The sequence below is a fragment of the Myotis lucifugus genome, unplaced genomic scaffold, assembly GCF_000147115.1.
Source record: "Myotis lucifugus unplaced genomic scaffold, Myoluc2.0 scaffold_150, whole genome shotgun sequence".
Classification (NCBI taxonomy): Eukaryota; Metazoa; Chordata; class Mammalia; order Chiroptera; family Vespertilionidae; genus Myotis; species Myotis lucifugus.
Window position 1 is genome coordinate 1,871,482 of NW_005871198.1, and position 15,035 is coordinate 1,886,516.

A 15,035-nucleotide genomic window follows, 5' to 3' on the forward strand; every position below is an offset into this window, starting at 1 on the left:
TAAATGCTAAATTTAATTCTAGTCCTCAACTTCCATTTTATTTTGGGGACTTCTACTTACTAGATAGAATAATTCAATTATAATATCATCATAGCCATTATAACCAGAAAAGAAACTTCCTGATTCCTGATATCTTTATCAATGTTTCTGTCTCAAACTGTTATCAGTTTCCATCTCAGAAAACTCACACAAATCATTTCAACCTTTTCACTGCTTCATAGAGAAGAGTAGAGGGAATTATGGGACATGAACAGGGACATAATGAGAGAGTAAAAACCACCAGGACTTTAAATGTTAAAATCAACAAAATATGCAAAATGCCTGGAGGCAATGTAACATTACTGTCTCACAGAAGGCAGAAAATTGCTAGGAGAAATTTAAATGATATGCTAGAGAATGTCAACTGCATTCAGAATGGAGCTTTGAATTTTTATAGGAATTGAATACACATTTCAGTCATTAAAATGAAATGCTTTGAAATTGTTTCAGATTGAACTTTACATAGGCCGAGGAAGAAATTGCAATTAAATATATCATGTCATGTTTTTAATTTATGAAATGAGAGGTAGGATTTTCTAAGAAGGGAAGTAAAATGAAATGTGTGGCTGTAGAACCCCTTCTATCTCCAGGGTGTCAAAGTTGAACACCACAATTGCACCTATATATCCCCCATTAAAACCCTGTGAGGAATGATGTAATATGACCTTCAGGGGCTTGTAGAGAATGAGTTATAACCAGAAGCAAACAGAAATTTAATCCTCTTTTTAGTCATTTTTTTTGGAGTATTTCTTCGTAATAGCAATCTTCCCTCTGTTTCATCATACTCTCACTGTTGGGGTTACGGACTTTACTTGGTTACCACATTCTGCTTTCCTATTTATAATATCATTGTGTTTCTACTCTTCAAATACAAGTATCTGGGTTGCTAACCTAAATCCAATTTCTCTTTGCTCCTTTAATTGATGAAGTGGATGAAGCATCCTTGACCTTAAACAATAACTTTGAACCACTCAAACAGTTAATAAGAGGAGCCCCTACCCTTTCTGAGGAGTCTCATGAGACATTCACTCAGGAAATGGGCAAATGCACAAAATCTCCAAAGACAAGGGACTGCCAGATTTATCACCTCCCTTGCCCTGCAGATGGTAGGGACGGCCAAACTGAAAGGTTCTCTGAGGATCACAGGTAATGCCAGGGATTCTTGACTATGCTAATATGACCTTTTATGTCCAACTATCCTCCTTCCACACCAAATCTTGACATTCCTCCCAAATACTCCATGAGCATCGGTCTTCCCCCTCGTCTCGTCCAAACTCCGTTTGCTACCTTGGGTTGTCTTTAGATTCTGCTCACTATGTTTTCTCAATATTCTTGCCATGAGTACCTAAGCTAATGGTCCTCCTTCTGAAAGAACTTAGTCTTTTCTTTTCTCAGCCCTGCCATTCTCTCAGGCCTTTGAGACCCAGCCTATCCACTTATCATTGCTCTTGCTCTCCTGGGGAGGATTAGAAAATTATATCTGGAGTAACTTAACAACATGGACATTTTCTTGATGTAAGAAATGCAGCAATAGATCTTCCAGAATGGTATAGCAACTCTGTGATGCTCTTTGGATGATCCAATTCTTTCCATAATTTCTTTTCTTAAATAAAACTTTTTATTTTAAAAGTTTCCAATTTCTAGAAAAATTACAAAGATTACACAAAAAATTCTCACTTATGCCCAATTTCCCATTATTAACATTTTACTTTGCTACATACACTTGTTACAATTAACAAATCAATATTGATACAATATTACCAACTAAATTTGGTATTGTTTCAGATTTTCTTAGTTGTTTCCTAATGTTCTTTCAATGTGTTTTTTCAATTCCATCAAGGATACCACCCATATTAATTTATTTATGTCTCTTTAGGCTCCTCTTCACCACGGCAGATTCTCAGACTTGCTTGTTTGTAATGACCTTGACAGTTTTGAGGGGTACTGGTCAGGTATTATTTTAAATGCCCCTCAATTATGATTTGTCTGGTTTTCTCATTATTAGGCTGGAGTTATGGGTTTTGCGGGGGGAAAAACCTGTAAAGATGAAGTGCTATTCTTATTACATTATATCAAGTTCCACACTATCAACATGACTTATCAGTGTGATGTTGACTTTTATTACCTAGTAAGGTAGTGTTTGTTGTTTTTTCACTTGTAAAGTTAACCTTTTGCCCATTTCCAAACTGTACTCTTTGAAAGGAAGTCATTAAAACATGTCATCAGTTTGGCTCAATTAAACTCTTATAAGTAAACAATAGATTAGCATTTAAGACATCACTATGAACTCAGGTTTAGCTTAATATAAATACAGATATATATCTGTGTGTGTGTGTGAGTGTGTAATACTACACCCACATGCATTTCTTTGCTCAGTTATCTGAGAAGGCCTAGAAGCAATGACACCCCAGTAGCAATAAACACATCTAGTACTCAGGTCTTGGTTTCTAGCACCATCCTTCAATAAAAGAGGCTAGGATTTTTTGGAGAAGGACTGATTTTAGGACTATGGCAGGAAACATGCAAGAAGAGCCTGGAGCCTTTATTTTCATTTGATTAGTTTTATCATTGAGCTTTTGCCTTTGGACATTTTCAGTGTTCTTGAATATAATTCTTCTCAAATGCTACAGGCTACCTATGTATTAATTTCCAGTCTGCCTCATTAGTCAAAAGCCACAACCACAGATCTCTTTAAGATAATCTCTTTTCCCTCCTGGGTTTACCTGAGCAGCTGCTGAGGGACAATGGCCTTCAGATTCTTAGAAACCCTACTATTTAAATGAAAGCCTTGCTCTAATGTCTTCTGAGGCCATTTTGTCTGACATTTACCATGAGGCACTGCCTTAGGTCTTTTGGATAACACTATAGTCATATTTCAGATTTGATCTTTGGCCTGAGACCTTTCTTATTTTGAGAGGCTTTTATAAGCTGAAAAGACCATTTGGGGCCATTAGCATACTCTTAAATCCAATTCAAAACCTGAATAATTTGTCTTTTAGTTCATCTCTTCCTCATTTTTATAATCGGCAGCTAGAAGAAACCAGGCAGCACTCTCAACACTGGGCCAGGAAATCTCCTTAGCTAGATTTCTAAATTCATTGAATACATTTCCTATTTTCCAAGTTACCTCATATGACAGCTTCGCTCAACTTTCTGCCACTACATGAAAGGATTTCCTTTCCTTAACATTCTAACTAGAGGCCCAATTCATGAAATTCATGCAAGAGTAGGCTTTCCTTACCCCGGCTGCCAGCACCAGCTTCCCTCTGGCACCCGGGACCCGGGCTTCCCTCGCAGCCCCGGCTTTATCTGGAAGGTTGTCCGGAAGGACATCTGGTCTAATTAGCATATTATGCTTTTATTATTATAGATATGTCTCTCACACTCCTTTAAGCTTTCACAGATAGCCTTCTTCAGTTCTTTTAAGATTCTGCTAAATTCTTCTCCATGCTCTTTAGACTTTTCTTAATAGTCTCTTCAAGGCTCTGCCAACTTCTGCCTGATCCTAGGCCCAATATCACATTTTTGTTTTTGTTTTTTATTATGTCACCCCCTTTCAGTTACCAATTCTGTTCTATTTCTTTCTATTTATTTTTTTGTTTATTTATTTAAGTATATTTTTATTGATTTCAGAGAGGAAGGGAGAGGGAGAGAGAGATAGAAACATCAGTGAAGATAAAGAATCATTTATCAGCTGCCTCCTGCATGTCCCACACTGGGGATCGAGTGCAACCTGGGCATGTACCCTGACCAGGAATTGAACCATGACCTCATGGTTCGCTCAACCACTGAGCCACACAGGCCAGGTACATTTGATTGGTTTTAAGAGGGTCATAAGCCCACAAATATTCAAGGGGAGAAAAGTTATACTGCATCTTTTGAAGGAGAAGGGAAAGAGTATAAAGACAGTTTTATTTTGTATACTTGTAATTTATACAAAATGTCTCTGCTTTTGCTATGCCAAGATATAGAGATGGCAGACTTATTAGAAAAAAAAGTTTAGCACCCCCTGGGAAGCAAGCCCATCTACTACCTAGAAATAAAATTTAGAGTTAAATGCTTGTTTTGTGTAATAAAATATATGCAACATTAACCATTTTTAGGTATGCAATTCACAATGTTGTGCATTAAGTGCATTCATAATGTTGTATAGCCACCACCACTCTTCAACAGAGATCATTGCTTTTGAAAGAGCATCAGGTTCAGGAGGAACTGAACCAAGTTCATTGACAAGAAAGAAACCACAGCTTCTAAATAAAAACTGTGCTCAGATAGAAAGGATATTGGGGGCTGGTAACTTAGGCTTAGTGCGAGGGTTTTGAGAGCTTCATCAGATTTGAATGCATCTCATTGCTGAGAAACCCTGCTGTTAACAGCCAGATGGCAGGTTCTAGGCTTTAGAGAAGAGTAGAAAAGGAGTAGAAAAATAAAGCAAATATGATTATATTTTCCTCTAATTTTTTTTTATAACTCATTGTACCGGTTACTTAGAATTAATGAGTATACTAATTTTTAAAAATTAGAGAAAGTTGACTTTGAATAGAACTTTTGGTTTTATATTTTCTTAGCAACTATGTTCACTAGAGGCTGGGGGATATTTCATTTCTGACTCCCAGAAACTCAGACATTAGGACAGGTAAGGAAAATGACAAACCAGTTTTCATTCTAGTATTATTATAGCTCTTTGCTGTCAAGAAAGCCAGGCTGTTTTGCTTCCCTCTATAGGAAATTGTCAGTTGATAGGCAAAACTTCAAGAATAATTAAAGAAATAGGATATGTACACTCTCCCATGGGAAAATCAATCTTTTCCAAATGTATTTAAATGAACTCAGTTTCCTTTCCTTTTAATAGTGCTTATCTGGGTGAACACTTATTTTAGATTTTATATGGCACCCAGAAAACTATGGTGCCTCTTTAAAAATAAATTATAGTGCAAAAGTCACAGAGGAAGCTATTGAAAAGAAAAAAAATCTCAGGAACATTCCCTGTGTATCTCCTACTGTCTCATGTGTACTTAAAGCATGCCAGATAAATCTCAAAACACGTGCTGTTATCTGAGACTACCTTGAAATGTCTCAGTAAATGTTTAATGCATCCCTATCTCTTATTCAGCATGCCAGGACAAGAGACATTTGTTTTTGGCAGAAGTTGGCTTTGGCAAATGCCACAGGTTAATTCGGCAGGTGCTGTTGCACCTGCGTAAATTGAAGGTTTCACAGCTGCACAGAGATATGACCTTTCTCTTTTGGAAATCAGACTTTGACACTTGGATCAGATCATCAATGAATCTGCTTACCTCACCTCTTCCTCCACAACAAACACTGAAAAATTGTTTTTATCAATATCCTGGCTTTGAGAATGCTCAAGGCTGTGGGATTTGTGTTTAGAACAGCAGATGGGATGGCAGAGGTGTTTGGAGAACTGACATGGAAATATTGATACTAATAGCTCTCGCACCATCAAAAGGTTTACCATGTCCTGGTGCACTATGGGTGTCATGAATGTGCAATTTATCATGTCCCTCTCACAGCAGTGCTCTGTGGTTGATAAAATTACTATCTTATTTTAAAGATGAGAAAGCTAAGGCTTTGAGAGTTTAAATGACTTTCTTATGGTCTGCCCAGTGAGGTGCAGAATAAGGACTAAGTAACATCATGCTCAATGACTCCATCTACTACACTATTTTGGAAAAGAAGCAGACAGAAGGGCGGTTGGAAATATCTAGGCCTTCACGCAACTATTCACCAACCTCATTTAGTACATATTCATTTGATGCAATTTACCAATTAGTAAAACATGGAAGGAATTAGATTTGAATAGCTGATTTTAGTTGCTCTCAAGACAGAAAGTAAAGTGAAGTAGAAATTGCTCAAAACCAGAAGTCAAAAGATTTGGACTTCAGTTTCACCTCTATTACAAACTAGCTAAGTGAAAGTGAAAGTGCTACTTGGACTCTTTAAGACTTGCAGAGAAAATAAAAATGAAAGATGAGGAGAGAACACTTTAAGTTCCAGATGTCTTCTTGATTTGTGGTTCTAGTTTATAACTGATCCCCAGCTGCAAGCTTGCCTTTAAACAATTCTGAAAACATATAATTATTTTACTCTTGAGATTAATCTAACTGGAATTAGCTGCTGTTACTTTCAGCTAATACTGCAGGAAATACCGAGTCTGTTCCAATCTGGGTTTAACCACATCAAGATTTAAGAGCTCCACCCCATTTGTGGACACACCAGGTTCACAAATGGATCATTCTGAAGACTCAAGGTTTTTATTTGCATTTACAAGGTTTATATTTACACTGTTCTTTTTTGCTGGTGGTGGGGGTGAGGGGCCCTTTATAGCTCCCTGCAGGAGAGAAAGGGAAGACCTGGGTTGTTCAATGCCCTTATATAGATGTTGATCCTTAGCATCAGTCTCTGTGGTTAGAGGTACAGCTCTTCGCAGGGTAATTTTTCTTGCATAAGACTTCCAAGGGCCATAGTTACCACTGCTACGCTCAGGGTTTTCTGCTTTCAAGTAGCCAATTATGGAGACTTAGATCAGATAAGAATTTCTTTAAAAATATTACTGTTAACTGCAGAATAAGGTTGATAATCCTTCTCTCACCTTAAGATTAAATGCTACTCATGGGACATATGTTATACATGGGTTTATTTATTTATTTTGAATGGGGGGAGTCTGTGCTTTGGAACCTTCTGTGCCAGTTTGGGGTTAAGAACGAGGCAACTTATACTGAATTAGGAACTAATCCAAGAAAATGGCTTCTAAGGTTAGTCCAGCTATGAATAATCTTAAAGACTGAGTCTTGAGAGGGGACCTTAACTAGAAAATGTAGTGATCAGGGTTCTCTCAGATACCAATGAGATAAGCTGACTCATGCTAATTTACACTGTGATAAATATATCACAGAAAGGACATATTTATTAGAAATATGTCATATCTTATATTATCCAAGGAAGTGTTGAACTATTAGGCCTTTGGAATATGAAGACCAGGAAAAACAGCTTTTAGAAGCAGAGGTTCATGGTTAGCTCCTGAAAAGTTCTCATTTTGAAGATAGCTAATTTATAATTTCCAGAATGTCTTTTAATTGAAATTCTAAATTTTGAGGGAAGAGAATTTGTTTTGCTCATCTTATTTCCAGTGTTGGTTTCTGATCAATCAACTGTGGTCCACAAAGTGATCAGACAATCCAGATATGGCTGAGAGGGTATTTCCTGCTGATTGTTAGAGAAAGAAAAGTATGAGCAGAGGCGGGGCAAAGGGATCAACAGTATATTAAACAATGGCCGTCTTGAGGAGCTTTGACTCAGTGAAGCACTTATAACTGCTGATTTGGGAGTTAATGTGAAAGACTAGGTACAGTGCCCATATATTCCAGATCCTGCTGTCCTGGATCCTGTCCTGTTTTCAGCATGCTATCAATTCTACATACAGTTGGCCCTCTGAATCCACTGGTTGCACATCTGCAGATTCAAACAAATAATTTATAGTCATTCTTAATTAAGAATTAACATAATTATACCTCTAGTTGGAGATGGAAGGTGAAGTCATTAGGGTACTGCAAATAGGGACCATGCAATGCTGTGAACACGTATAGTAGGTATACTATGATTTTGCCTATAAAACACCATTTTCTCCTTCTTTGGGTTATAGTACATGTTGAGGAAGGAGATTTTAAAAGTTTATAGTTTAAGAACTATTGCCCTAGTATAGGCAAGAGATGGTAGTGGCCTTCATACATAGGCACAGTAGGCATGGGGAGAGATAAAAGAGAAATGCCTCAGCAATAGACCAGATTTCCTCAGTGATTATTTGGCAGAGGGGATAGCAGAAGGAAAAGTGTGATAAGACCCAGGATTCTGGCATGGAGAGTTGTATGGAAGGTGGTGGTATTTACTGAGAAACAGATTATAGGAAGAGAGGACAGATGCTTCATGTGTGTGTGTGGTGGGTGGTTAGGAGTAGAGAAAGCAGAAAGAATGAACTACTGAACTTGAGGCAAGATGAATTTAGAGCTTGAAAAGTATCCAAACAGTTTTAAACAACTCTGGATCTCAGAAGAGTTTGGACCAGAGAAACAGATTTGGAAGACATCACTATACAGGTACAGATCAGAGGTCACAATGCACAGCCCTTTGATTTACTTATTTTTGGCCAGCATTTCTTTTCCCTGTGAATAAGTTGTAACCATTCAGTAAAGATTAGGTAAAAATTATATTTCACACAAAAGTTATTCTTTCCCCAGGAGAATTAGTTGCAAAAGTATAAAGATGATCTTACATGAAAAACACCATTTTAATTTTTTTCTTGAAAATTTGAAAAAACAGCACCATTAGACTTACATTATTTCCTGACAACTGGCTTGGTATGCAACAAATGTGTTTCCTTGAACTCAACCCTTTCAGAGCTTTTTATTGCTGTTTATATGACCTTTAACATAGAAATTGTCTTTAGATACCAAGACAAATGTTTTGAGTGAAATCACAATATTCAAAAGGTAGAAAAGAAAGAGTTTGCAAATTTGATTGAGAAGGAGAAAGTAGAAAAATAGAATAAAAAATTAGGGAAGCCAAGTGAAGACATTTCTTTTTTTTAATTTTATTGATTTTTTACATAGAGGAAGGGAGAGGGATAGTTAGAAACATCGATGAGAGAGGCATCGATCAGCTGCCTCCTGCACACCCCCTACTGGGGATGTGCCCGCAACCAAGGCACATGCCCCCGACTGGAATCGAACCCGGGACCCTCCAGTTCGCAGGCCGACGCTCTATCCAGTGAGCCAAACCAGCTAGGGCAAGATATTATTTCAAGGAAAAAGTGTGACCATGGATATAATGGTAAGATAAGGAATAAAAATTGTCCACAGATATTATAAGGAGAATTAGGTTAATATGTGGTTTGAATGAAAACGGTGCAAAGAAGAGCTAGAAATTACAAAATTAAAAAGAAGTAATCTCTATTTGTTTAAGAGGAAAAAAAATTTCATTGACTTACAATATTCTAATTTTTTAAAGTAAAACACACTCGAGTACATTAAAAATACAAAATTTGGTACCCATTCTAAATTTTGTTTTCTGTGATGCTTCCCTGCCATCTTCAATCTTTAACATTTTCTCCTGTCAATTTTTTTTGACAACATACTTTTTAGTGGCAGCATACTGTACAATCATGTGAATAAATAATATAAATAATCTTCATTTTTGTACTTTAGGTTCCTTTTCTTTTTTTTGCCATTAAAGGTAATAAATGCTTTAATTAAAGGTATCGATATATCTTTGTGTATCTGGTTATGTTTAAGTGTAAAATTGCTATTTCAAATTCATTGTTAGTTAGATCACATCAGTTTGCAGTATATTGAGTGACTAAATACTGTACCCTCAACATTTTATGAATTAAACATTTGGTTGTTCTATCAGCTGTTGAGTATATGTGTAAATGTTTCTTACCCTGATAGTAAATTCTATGTCTTTTTTTTATTTGGTTCATCTACCTGGTATGTTATTGGGTGCATACAGATTTAGAGCTGTCATATCTTCCTTGCAAATTAATCACTTTTTCATTATTAAATATATCTTTTATCTCTAATACTAGTAATGCCTCTTGTCTTTAAATCAACTTTATCTGATATTGGTGTAGTTTCATGAGCCTTCTTTTGCTTAATGTTTTCTTGGTGCATCTTTTTCCAATCTTTATTTTAATGTATTTTTGATTGGTTTTAGAGAGGAAGGGAGAGGGAGAGAAAGATAAAAATATCAATGATGAGAGAGAATCATTTTTTGGTTGCCTTCTGTAGGCCCCACACTGAGAATCAAGCTTGAAACCTGGGCATGTGCCCTTATGGAGAATCAAACAGACCTCCTGGTCAGTGCTCAACCCCTGAGCCATGCTGGGAGACTCTTTTTCCAACCTTTAACTTTTAGATTTCCTATGTACTTTTAATTAAGGTGTACCTTTTTAAAGCAACATATATGTATACATATATATATATTTTTGTGTGTGTTTTTTTTGTTGTTGCTGTTAATCCTTACCCGAGGATATTTTCCATTGATTTTTAGAGAGAGTGGCAGGGAGAGGGAAAGACAGAGAAATATTGATGTCAGAGAAACATTGATTAGTTGCCTCCTGCACATCCCCAACCAGGGCCTGGGTCGAGGAGGAGCCTGCAACGGAGGTATGTGCCCTTGACCAGAATGAAATCTGGGACTCTTTGGTCCACAGGCTGATCAATGCTATATCCACTGAACCAAACTGGCTAGGGATATATATATATATATATATATTTAAATGCAATTTGTCAATATTAGGTTATTGGACTATTAAATAATTTAAAATTTATTTGTATATTTAATATAAATCAATACAAAGAATATATTTTAGTTTGTCTACCATCCTACTCTTTGCTAGCTTTTTTTCTTTTTTGCCTTTATTTTTTATTAAAATTAATTTTATTATTTTATTTACTATATTTAGCGGTTTGACGGGAAATTATAGGTGCATTTTATTTCAGTCTAATGTAAATGATTACTTTTATAGCTTCTCAAGAAGGCTAGAACCATAGAACACTTTAATTTATTTACTAGCTTTTTCTTCTGCATTCATTATTGCATTTTCAATATATTGTTTGAACTGTATAGAATTTACATATATTTTAAACTCCTTAAATCATTGCAATTATTGTTTTGTACAGTCCATATTTATCAATTTATCTTCCTCATTCCTCAGCATTTTTGTCTTTCTGTCTAGTACCACTTTCCTTTGGCCTGAAAAACATCCTTTTGAGGACAAATATTCTTAGTGTTTTTGTTTTGTTTTGTTTTCGGAAAATATAGTTACTTTACCCTTCCTTTTATTGTGTTTTCTTTTCTAAATATAGAATCTTGAGTCAGTAGTTATTATGTTTTACCATTTTCATAATGCTAGTTCATTGTATTCTGGGTGGGGGTTTTTTGTTTTTGTTTTTGTTTTGTTGTTGTTGTTAATAAGTCAGCTATATGATAGTCTTATTTTCATTCTTTGAAGTTGATATTTTCCCTCTCAGATTGAATTTCAGATCTTCTCTTTGACTTTGGTTCTTAAAAGTTTTAGTATGTTACTTGGTATGTTTTTCTTTGTATTTACCCTTCTTGATTTTCTTGGCAATTGTTGAATCTATGGATTGATGTCTTTTTCAGCCATTGTCTCTTGAAATATTGGTTCTCCCTCAATTCTCTTTCTCCTTTTATATCAGGACTCAATGTACACATAAGCAAAGACCATTTCACTATGACTGAAATGTCCCTTTATTCCTTTTTAATGCTGAGTACTTTTTATCTCTGTAGATAGTAGATATTTTCTACTCTCCTATTTCCAGTTCAGCAGTCCTCTCTTACTATATGTCCAAATCAGCTGTTAAATCCAATTATTAAAATTTTAATTTCAGTTGTATTTTTTCTTATTATTAAAAAATTAAATTATATTTTACATTCAGTGTTATTTTGTATTAGTTTAAGTTGTACATCGTAGTGGTTAGACAATATATTTTACAAAGTGATTCCCCTGATATTTCCAGTACCCAAGGGGCATCATACATAGTTATTACAATATTAATGACTATATTCCTATGCTGTATTATACATCCTTGTGCCTATTTTGTAACTACCAATTAGTATTTATTAATCCCATAACCGTTTTTTTTTATCCCACTCCCCCAAAGCCCTCATCTTTGGCATCTATCAGTCTGTTATCTATAAGTCTGTTTTTATTTTATTTTGTTCTTTAGACTCCACATATAAGTGATATCATATAGTATCTGTATCTGGCTTTTTTTCACTTAGGATAATACCCTCTAGGGCCATTCACCTTGCCACAAATGGTAAGATTTCATTTTTTTAGTGGCCAAGTAATATTCCATTGTCTATAAGTACCACAGCTTTTTTATCCCCTTGTCTACTAATGGGCACTTGGGTTGCTTCCATAGCTTGGCTATCTATACTAATAAAAGGGTAATATGCAAATTGGTCACGATGCCCTCAGAGTCACGACTGGATATGCTAATTAGTCACAACCAGATAGGCTAATTAGTCATGGCCAGTATGCAAATTGACCATCACTCCAACACAACAAGAGATGGATATGCTAATTAGCCCTGATATGCTAATTAGTCACTACCAGTATGCAAATTGACCATCACTCCAACACACAACATGGCCACCCCCATGTGGTCAAGATGGCCGCCCCAATGTGACCACAAGATGGCTGCCATAAGATGTTCTGCAGGGGAGGCAGTTGTAGGTGATCAGGCCAGCAGGGGAGGGCAGTTAGGGGTGACTGGGCCAGCAGGGGAGGGAAGTTAGGGGTGACTGGGCTGGCGGGGGAGGGCAGTTGGGGGCGTCCGGGCCTGCAGGGGTTGTCAGTTGGGAGTGACCAGGCCTGCCGGGGTGGGAAGTTAGGGGGGACCAGGCCGGCAGGGGAGCACAGTTGGGAGCAATCGGGCCAATAGGGGAGGGCAGTTGGGGGCAATCGGGCTGGCAGTGGAGCAGTTAGATGTCGATCAGGCTGGCAGGGAGTGATTAGGGGGTGATCAGACTGGCAGGCTGGCGAGCAGTTGGGAGCCAGCAGTCCTGGATTGTGAGAGGGATCCCAGATTGGAGGGTGCAGGCTGAGCTGAGGGACACCCCCTCCCCCCCAGTGCATGAATTTCGTGCACCGGGCCTCTAGTTGTAAATAATGCTGTAATGAATATAGACGTGCATATACTCTTTCAAATTAGTGTGTTGGGTTTCTTTGCACATAAACCCTCAGTTTTATTTTCAATTGTATTTTTTAACTTGAGAATTTTGATTGTTACTTTTATAAATGGCAGTTCTCTTCTGAAATTCTCCTCCTAGTTTTGAGCATGTTAAAACTATTTTAAACTGCATGCCTAATAATTTCATATCTGATTTTATTTTAATTATTAAAGCCTAGACATTGTGTTTAAAAAGGAATAGAAGTTCTGGTTGATTTTCTCCAAGGGCAGGATTTACTATTGCTATTGTCTGACAGCTAAAATGGAGCGAATCACTTTAATCCAATCAGGGATTGAGCTAATTTTAGTCTGGGGAAGGCTTGTCCTACTTATAGTCAATATTTTCTTTGAAAAAGTATCTTTCAGGGGCCCCAACTGGAAGCAAGGTGCATTTATCTGAGCTCCTTCCTCCTTGGCAGGCCCTACCTTCCCAGCTATAAGAGACTGTTGGAAAGCACTTCTTGCCCACCGTGTGGCTCTGTGGTTGAGGGCCAACCTATGAACCAGGAGGTCATGTTTGATTCCCAGTCAGGGCACATACCCTGGTTGTGGGCTTGATCCCCAGTGTGGAGTCCTACTGATCACTTTCTAACTTGTGTCTCATATAATCAACCCTATTCTCGTTTTGAATGGGCAACGTTCTGAAAGGTGCTGAACAACTCATTTTTCTGAGTTTTCCTGGATGCTTGATAGCCCCAAATTCTAATTATTATCTCTCTGGCTATGTGAAACTGCTAAAAACTCAACTCAGCTTCTCTCCTCCTTAACCACCACTTTTGCTCTGCTTCTCAGCCTCTCTCTTGATGCCAATTACTAACCCATAAATGCCTTGACAGGAAAAGAAGTGCAGAACACTGGGTTCCCTCACTGTGTTTTCATACCTTTCAGCATACATACCTTTCAAGTCCTGGCTGCCTAATAGTTCTCCTGTTCCTTAAAACAGACATTTTAAAAAGCACCCACTTTTCACATTGCCCTTGGTAGGAGCATTGGTTAAATTTACTGAATAAAAGTCTTTCCTACTGATTTGGAATTTTGCCTTTTTCAAATAGTAATTATTTATCCTCTGGTTTGTTTCTGAGCTCTGATTAGTCTATTATAACTGCAATCTGCTGTTTCAGTTATTGAACTTTAATTATTAATTTTACTACCTGGTGGTTCAAGTACCCTTTCAATACTGCTATTCGTCAATTTTATCTTGGTGTTCCCATCAGGATTTCTTTGCCTACAGTGTCAGAAGTGATTCTGATCTGGACTTACGTGGAAGCGGTGGGGATACAGAGCAAGAACAGAGAGAGGGATATGGAGCATTGCCATCGCGAGTGCACGAGGCATGTGGAGGCTGGAGATGGCACATCCCGCCATGCAGCCTTCTGGCTTGGGAAACTAAGAGAATGGTAGTGTCGTTAACTAATACTGGGAATATAAGAGAAGCAGGCTGTAACAGAAAGGAAGGATCATCTGTTGAAAGAGCAAAAGACTGGTGATATTTTAAAATGACTTCTTTAGCTAGGAGGATAGAAAGTTGACTTGGAAATATTAAGAAAAAAAAAGATCAAGTGATGTCCAGTTTGGATTTGATATCCAATCAAATTTGTTGTGGCACCGATTCTCACAGATAGATGTGTGCTTTTTAAGGAGCAGTGCACAGCAGCTTTTCCATATATTCAACCATGTGAGGTGTGCTGTTAGGCTGTAAACAATGTTTGTGGTCAATTAAGGAGCCTATGCTTAGAAAGAGGGGTGCAGAAGGCAGAGTAATCAAACCTGGGAGATTGGGGGGAAATGACAGTGAGGAAGTAGAAGCTACTGGTGAAAAAACGAATAAAATGACCCCATAAATTCTAGTCTTGTAAAGAAGGAAATGAATCCAGGCAGATTATTGCAAGTATCAAATATGTTAAGAGCTGAAAGAGTTTTGTAAGCTCTATAGCCAGAGGTTCTCAATCTGTGGGTAGCGACCATCGGAAAACACAAAATAGCATATCATATATTTACATTACGATTCATAACAGTAGCAAAATTACAGTTATGAAGTAGCAACGAAAATAATTTTATGGTTGGGGGTCACCACAACATGAGGAACTTTATTAAAGGGTCACGGCATTAGGAAGGTTGAGAACCAAAGTAAGGTGGTATTTTATTGCCAGGTCACTTATGTGAACGATATGGTGGAGCTGTGATGAGCCTTGGCCCTCTCTATCTGGCTATGCTCTTTGCAGC